At 41.1% G+C, this 9,133-nt stretch overlaps 1 pseudogene; it reads right to left on the bottom strand.

Moving 5' to 3' along the window:
- Positions 1–827: 827 nt before the first annotated feature.
- Positions 828–9,133, bottom strand: part of LOC119349870 — a 29,859-nt pseudogene continuing 21,553 nt past the window's right edge.

The following is a 9,133-nucleotide window of genomic DNA, read 5'->3' as shown; positions in this document are numbered from 1 at the left end:
AAAAATAGATCAGGGGGTAAAGTGAACCACACACTTTATTCAGGGTAGTAAAATGGACTTTTTTCACTTAAATATAACAAACGAAACCCCAAATATGCCAAATTTTAATAAATAACATGTAATGGTGTATGTTTAGTGTATGAAATATATCAAATTCAACCGACAAGGCAGTGGACGCTTCACCAATTCAAATGTATCTCAAAAGCTAGATTCTTCCTCATGGTATTGTTTCTAAACAGTGTACGTCGCAACTTTTCTGAAAACTTCTAAAAAATTTATCACAGACAGGGATCATGTAATGACACAATGCCGCTTTCATGTTTTCAGCCATCATTTGCATTTTTCAGAATTAGAAGACCAATAAGGTTCCTGTCTGGGGTCAAGCCTTGGGACCTTAATGTTTGAAATTCCTCTTCTTTTCATGTATAAGGCCTAAACATATACCAACAACACAAATAGGATTTTCAAACACAATTTTGCCAACTTTTTCAGTAGATACACATACGTAGTGTAGTGCACGGATACAGAGAAATGAACGCCTGTTAGTTGACAAAAGCTATGGAGCTTAGCTTCAGGATTATCTTTGTATTCAAAACACGCCGAAAATGCGATGATGACACACGGACATTCACTGTGGCATCGCCAACGGTGACGGGGGTGGACTATGCACCATCAGGTGCACCTTAGCGCTAGTGGGTGGACAACATCCCCAGAGGCATAGACGCATAGCGACAACATAGTCCATGATACATGATAGAATCAGAGCACCGAGCACTGAACCTTCATTTGTGAAGAACAACTTTTGAGAGAAAATGAACTGACGGGCACTAAATTTCACCGTCCCAGAACTCCTAGTGGGTCTTGTAAACGCTCTGTGGGTTAATCATGAAGTCGCCTCTGAGCAGCCTAGCCTGAAGACGATAAGATAGGAATTGTCAGATGCGCTCACTTCCTGTGAAAAAGAATTAACAATAAATGAATGAATGGTTGAAAGACGTTCTAGATATTTCTGCTACACAGAAACTCACCCACTACAGAAAGCATGTCACGGTATTTTAATTTCTGCTGCTACTAATATTCCTTTAGAAAACAATTGATAACAGGGGCTGATCGACATGACTTTTGCTTGTCTTAGGTGGATTCATACCAAAAAAAGAGCTTTTTATATGGACAAAATACGTCTAAGGACACACAGTACGTTGTGCCCTATGTAGCAAGCAGAAAAACATCAGATTTTTTTTAGAAAAAGGAGGATGTACCCTCGGCCTCTGCATCTGAATGATGCATACAGCCATATTATTAATTATTCACAAAGACCATACAAGGTGATATATCAATAAGCCTGAAGCCACCATCTTGGCAATGCTATTGCTACTCCTATCCCCTTGATGAAGGTGTGCTGAATGTCCGGGCCTAATACCAAACAAACATCGCACCAAAACCTAACATGTAAAGCCAGGTGTCCCATCCAACCACTACCTGGATTGGATCCCACACCGGTCTGACACACACCCAGTGAGCACCGAACGCTGCAAGGGCCGTCACCTCCATCTTCCCTCGGTCCATCCTCAGAGCAGAACTAGTGCACCGGCCTTACCAGGCCTTCGCTATCAATGCCACCATGACGCCAGACAGCTTACTCCTCCTGCGCGAGTCCATCTCCGCGCATCAGATGCCGAATCTCCACTGCGCCATGCCGCCGAGACCCACCGTCGACGATACATTTGATGCCACACCGCTCCACCTACATGCCATCTCGCGTCGACTCCGAACTACCAGCAACTCCACCACCTTGAGCAGTCCCCGACCGACGCCTTCAGGAAGGAACACGACACGGAAGTGTCATCGCCGCCCAAACAAAGGAACATAGGCTTTCGCCTACGCTCATGGTAGAGGTGGGGGGCGTATGATCCACACCGAAGCCTCCAAGAAGGGAATTGGCGCCGAAGGCGTCGACTTTGGTGCGGCCGCCACGCCGGCCTAAAGTTTCCCCCGGATCCATGCCCACCCGCCAAATCCGTCCAGGCAGTATTGGCGTCGACCGTAGCCAGCACGAACCGGAGTAGATCGAGTCGGAGACGACGCCTCCCAAGGAACTCGAGTCGGCCATCGAGGAGCCGCCGTAGCGTCGCCGCCTCCACGTCGCCCACGTAGCTGTGGAAGCCCCCCCCCCCCATTTGCACCCGCGGGTGCCGCCCGCTAGGCAGGCCGCACCGCGTGCCGCCGATCGAGGCCGCCGCCCCGAGATCCCTGCCCCGCCCAAGGCACCGACGGTCAAATCTGAAACAGACAGATCGACCACGACCACCATAGGAGCTCCCCGAACGCCCCCTCCCCCACCCCCATGCGACCACCGGGGGGATGCAGCTCCTGGCGTCGCCCCCTGAGTCCTCGCCGGCGAGCCCCGTCACCAACGCGCCGCCAACCGCCACCGAATGCCACCCGCGCCAGGTCCGGCCGCTACGGGGAGGAGAGATCTCGCCGCCGCCAACACCAACCGGGCTTTGCCCGGCGGCGGCGGGCAGGGGTGGTCGGAGAGGGGGCCGAGGGCTTGGCGGCGCTAGGGTTCCCCCTGGTCGCCGCGCGGGGCGACTCAGGGGAGAGCCTGTTTCTTACTGAATCTATAAAAAAACATCAGATATCGATAGTATGAATTTAGTTTTACCAAGGGTAACTAATAGTCTAATACTGCCACTAATAACAGTGAACAAAACGCCATTATTAGAATCATGACACTATAAACTGGTGCTCCAATCTCCAAAAGCACAAAAACGAACAAATGCTACTTAAACCTAGCTATTTAGCATGCTCCAAGAGATTTGTTCATCTGTCATCCTATAAAGACCTTTAGTTATCACCAATAATATCAATGATTTATCCTCATTAAAGTATAGCTAAGACTACCTGCTTAATCGCTGAGAACTTTGCAAGCACATCATCTTGAATTGTCCAATCGTAAACATCCAGGTTTTTTTTATCCTTTCTTGATTTGTGCTCTTTGGTAGTACACTGTGACCCATCTGAATGTTCCAGAGCAGAGCCACCTGTCCAGTTGTCTTGCCGAGTTTCTCAGCTATTGAGATGATTATTGGTTCTTTGAGGACATTACCATTCATCCAAGTAGTACCAGGTGAACCTAGTGGTGAGTAAGCCTGCCAAGACATACTGGTGACAAAAGCACGACAACAACAACAACAACAACAAAAAAGTATTCCGCAAAAGCAATCCAGCTTTTTTAGTGATAAATAACACACAAGATAATCACACTAACTGTCTAATATAGAAATAGTTGAGGTAATCAGACTTACAATAAGATGAACTCCAGTTGACTGACAAAAGTTGTGGAGATTAGTTTGCTACCAACCAGGATGACATTCCACCTGATTAACAGCAGGAGGTACACGAGCTACAGAAAGCAAGTCACCCAACTTCTTTGATGAGAAGTTACTCACACCAATCGCGCGAACTTTGCCAGCATCATGTAACTTTTCCATTGCCCCCCAAGTAGCAGGGATGTTAGGTGTAATAAAGTTTTCAGGGATGTGGTCTGTTCCCTTGTTGACACTAAATGGGCAATGGATCTACAAACACACAGAGGATCAGAGATTTTAACCAAATCATGTGTAAACGTCATACTAAACATTTTCAACACGTAATCAGCCAACGCTAAGCTGAAGGTACCAGAACAATATGTCAAACAACACAACAGATAAAAACTCATTGAACAAACATAATCTTTTCTGCAACGGATTCAAAGTACCAAGAACGCACAACAGAAGTGATCTTGAAATAATTGACAATTTGACACCGGAAATCAATAGCACCAAGATTATCCATATCAAATAAGATGGAAAAATGTCTATAAATTTAATATGGCTAACTAAATAGACAAAATTTAGGGACTAGTGTTGAAATAGATTGCACGCCTCTCTCCATTAGTTCGGACTTTTGGAGCAACTGGCTAGAGCATAAATTCAATAAATAGGACACATCTCTTAAAAAATGGCACATAACCATATGCCCAGTTTCCACACTATATACCATAGCAATAGCACACAATATACAAGCATGGATACATAATTTTATCATTAATTAGGATTAATATTTATACATAGAGAAAAGTATGTTTTTGGTCCCTCAAGTTTCTAAAAAGTACAGACTTGGTCCCTCAAGATTTTTTGGTATACATTTGGTCCCTCAAGTCCCAAAACCAGACAAGTTTGGTCCTAAACCAGATTTTGACCTCATGGACCGGGTTTGACCGCCACAAAACCGTCTAATGAACAGTACATTCGAGTTTTAAAAAAATCTTCAAAAAAAGCTGAAATTTTTTGGGGTCCAATATGCTTACATGCGTAAGGTGCGACCAAATTTTCGTGGTCTTTCGACACTCGAGGAGCTCGTGACAAAAAGATTTGTCCAATGAATAGTAAATTCAAAAAAATCAAAACAAAATTCTGAAAAATTTTAGGGTCCAATATGGTTACATGCGCAAGGTGCGACCAACATTTTGTCATGAAATGACGTAGGACGGGCTCTAGCAAAAAAAAATTGGCTATTTTTTGTGAGCGAAAATTTGTTTTTTTTACATGAGCTCCTTGAGTCTCAAAACACCACCAAATTTTGGTCGAACCTTGAGCATGTAATCATATTAGATTTTGTTTTCGAATTTACTGTTCATCGGACGTAGATATTTTTCTTTATTTACCACGAGCTCCTCGAGTGTCGAAAGACCATGAAAATTTGGTCGCACGTTGCGCATGTAAGCATATTAGACCCCAAAAAATTGCAGATTTTTTTGAAGATTTTTTCAAAAAAAACTTGAATTTACTGTTCATCGGGCGGTTTTGTGGCGGTCAAACCCGGTCAACGGAGTCAAAATCTGGTTTAGGACCAAACTTGTCCGGTTTTGAGACTTGAGGGACCAAATGTATACCAAAAAATCTTGAGGGACCAACTCTGTACTTTTTGAGAACTTGAGGGACCAAAACATACTTTTCTCTTATACATATAATACAGACCAGACAAGTGCTCATTTCCTGGTGAGGAGACTTTCTAACTAAGTGATAACATACAGAAGTAGTGCTATCAGTACACATAAAAGCGAGATATTAATGACATAGAGACAAAACCAGAGAAAGTCAGGTACTGAAATGTAATTCTAAATAGGAGGTGCTCACAAGATAAAGATCCAAGTAATCAAGCTGTAAATCATTCAGACTTTCATTTAGTGCCTCTGGCACATCTTCAGGTGCGTGACGGTCATTCCTGAAAACATAAGGCAATCAAAGTAAGTTAGATGTGAACTGCTAAAAACTTCAAATAAGCATCTATACTCGACTAGAGCTGCAGAGACAGAATTACTAAGATATCCAGAGATTTGGGGGTTTCATTAATGAAATCGGAGGGAAACCTCTTTTATTCAAAAAAAATCCAGATATTTGGGGTCACCATAGCTTAGAGGTGATAAACAGTTCTTCATGCTTCACTATACCCTCTTCAAATAGTGTCTTCAGCGCCAAACCAACCTGAATAATGCAAATAATTGATATCAGGCCTCGACTACTCCTGTTGTTATGTAGCACGAATCCAAAAGATACTGCAGGCAGCGTATGTCAATTTGCCACTGATATTGCAAAATAGTCCTGAATTAGTCTCGCATAGTTAAATGTTGGAAAGGGACAGACTGAAGAAATTCCCAGTAGGACAGGAGAAATGTCCAGAATTGCACTGCTTATATCACTATGCTTTTCTGTTTGCGTTTGCAAGGGCAGCAGATCAGGCGCACATTAAAAAACATTCCTGAATAGATATACGGGGCCCCGGGGCAAGACAGCAATAAGGGGCCCTTGTGTTTACTCAAAAGCTCAAAATATTTATATTTCAAAAGCAAAGTAATATCCAGTACATAGCATAGTCTGATGATCTTAATTTGCACTCTAAAACTGACAATACAATTTATTGTTTGATCAAGTGAACTACACCATGATAGCAATGAAATGATGTAGTTCGACAAAGCTTGGTTTCCCCAAAAGCATGCATTCCTAAATTTGAATGGAGACTTAATTTTGTTCTGCAAAACAAAAGTTCCTGTCAAAACTGGCCGCTACTTATATCTTTTGTGTTACCATCAGATAAAAAGTTAGGCATGAACTTACATTTGTTTCTGGATCCTCGCCAATTGGCCATGATCTTCACTCCAAAGTTCTTCACCAGGAAAGTAACTCAATTCTTCCAAACATTCCTGCCTAAGGCATAGTAAAGGAAACTGAGCATTTCACGTCTATACTAGAACTTGGAAATTCGTCTAACACTTCTAGAAGCAAAGTCATCGATTATTGCATCAACATTTATTTCATCCAACTTATCTTTCTCAATACATAAAGTAGCGAGACCATTTAATCGTTCTTGCGACATTGTTAATCTCAAATAGTTCTTTAACAATTTCAACTTCGAAAAGCTACGTTCTGCTGATGCTACAGTCATTGGTAAAGTGAACAAAATTTGATAAGCAATTAAAACATTTGGAAAACAGTCAATATCTCTAACAAACTCAAAAATCTCCATAGCATGCAATGGCAAATCTGATTCTAGTAAAGTCATTTGCAGCAGTCTTAATTCAGAAAAAAGATCATCTAACTCAACATCGCATGAACCATTTTGTGAAAATGTTTCTACGAACTTAGCACAACATTTGCGTAGTTCAACATCATCCAATAACTTCATGTCTTTTGAGCTAAGTAAGAAGCCAAATATACTTTTGAACACTTTGAGTTCTTTGAATCTAGATTTCAAAGAGACCTTTGCAATATCAACCACAACTAAGAAATAATTAACTTCGAACGCCTTCTCAGCTTTTAGAACTTTTTCTTCGTTATCTAGTTCATCAAATTGTTTCTTCCTAGTAACATTACGTTTTATTGGAAATGATGGTTCTATGCCCATGTCAATTGCAACACCTTTGGCGATAGTCAAACAAGATGCAAATCCTTCATCTCTGTACTTATCAAAAAAGTGCATTACGCCTTCAATTTGCTGCAAGGTAGAGTTGACACACATAGATGCAGACTGCAACTTCTTGCTCACCATGTTTACAGCAAATAATATATCATGCCAAATAACCATGCCAAGTAAAAACTCAAAACTACCAAGTGCATCAAATAAATTTTTTGCGTCGCTCTTTGACTTGGCATCATCACAAATTTTACATAACTCGGACAAAGGTAGCCTTAATTGTGGAGCTTGATATCTAATAGCTTTTACACTTTCGATTCGACTCTCCCACCGAGTATTAGACAAACCTTTCAGCGTTAAACTAGGAATATGGTCAAGTAAAACTTTCCATCTTTTTGTGGAACTTGAAAATAAAACATAAATTCGTTGCACAATTCCAAAGAAGGATATAGATTTACTACAAGAACTTGCCATATCACACAAAGTAAGATTGAGGCTATGACACGCACATGGCATATATAGAGCTCTTGGATTTCTTTCAAGTAAACGACTTTGTACCCCTTGTTTATTTCCTTTCATGTTGGAACCATTATCGTACCCTTGGCCCCTTACATTATCAATATTTAAGCCATAAGACTCTATTGCATCAAGAAGTACATTAAAAAGACCCAAACCAGAAGTGTCATCCACTGTCAAAAATTCCATAAAGAATTCTTCTATTTTTATTTTCTTATTTGACATGTTAACACATTGAATAATTAGGGTCATTTGTTCTTGATGGCTAACATCTGGAGTACAATCAAGAATTATGGAGAAATATTTAGCCTCTTTAATAATTTGTAAGATAGAACTAGTAACACTAGAGGCCAATAGAGAAATCAACTCATTCTGGATTTTGTGGCTGAGATAGTGATGATAAATTTCATCATTTTGAATTCGTCTAAGATGTTCTTGCATTATTGGATCAAATTCAGCAATCATCTCTACACATGCCAAAAAATTACCATTATTGTGTTGGTAAAGTTTCTCACTACATCCACGAAAAGCCAAGTTACGTTTACCAAGATATTTAACAATGGCTACTAATCTCACTAACACTTGTCTCAAACGTTCTTTCTCCTTATTGATCTGCTGCTGGAAATCCTTATCAATGGTCTTATTTTTGGCTAGTCTAACTTTTAACTCATTCCAAGTGTTCATGGTTTTAATATGCTCTACACCATTTTCATGTTCTTTAAGCCTCTCGCTAAGATGCTTCCAGTCACTCAAACCATTACCTGCTAACGCACTCTTGTTGCTATGGGATTTGAAAAGCTTGCAACAAAAGCAGTACACTTTGTTAGCATGTTCAGAGTAAACCAACCATTTCCTATCATGTACCTCTCCATTGCTCAACTTTCTGGAATAATAAGATTGTGAAAAATGTCTAGAATTAATATCTGGAGGGTACACAATATCATCATTTCTTACATGACCCTTCTGAACTAAAATATCCCTAGCCTTATCATCCAGATTATCCCAGTTTCGTGGATAAAAAATGTCAACAGTGAATGGTTGTTGTTTATCGACACTCGGTGAATGAGTTACATTTTCTTCCTCACTGGAATTGTTATTACCCTCATTCATATCATCATCAGTAGAATTTGTATTCTCAGTTGGTTGTTCTTCAACACTTACTATGGCCAATTCCAGGGGATCTCTAGAAGAACTAACAGGTCTGAAAAAATTGTTAAGTGATCCTTTCAGGGATTTTACCTCTTCATCTTTTTCCCTTCTTCTCTTCCTTTTGGCACTACCAGATAAATGCTTTCTAGAGGACATCTCACTAAACAAGAACAAGCAGCATAAAATGATTAAAACAAGGAACAAAAGCACCTGAATGTGGTTGTAGGTGGCCAAATCAGTAGATCTGGAGGTTGCAGGCAGCACGAACAAGAACACAACACCATGAACTGAATTGTTTTCCCCCCTTCTCCACTTCAGCAGTTCTCCTAATCTCCTGGCTCCCGAGCGCTGAAACTTAGATCCACTGAAGTCTGAAGAGCACAAGATAAGAAGAAGAGATGTCAGGTATGGAGTCGTCGGAGGGCACGCTATATAGTTGACAGGGGAACGGGGTTATGGGGAGGAAGAAAAGAAGAACACGTACCGTCTCCTCTCCAACGTTTAGCTGATGGGG

The sequence above is a fragment of the Triticum dicoccoides genome, chromosome 1A (assembly GCF_002162155.2).
Source record: "Triticum dicoccoides isolate Atlit2015 ecotype Zavitan chromosome 1A, WEW_v2.0, whole genome shotgun sequence".
Taxonomy (NCBI): Eukaryota; Viridiplantae; Streptophyta; class Magnoliopsida; order Poales; family Poaceae; genus Triticum; species Triticum dicoccoides.
This window is presented reverse-complemented; position numbering and strand designations above follow the sequence as displayed.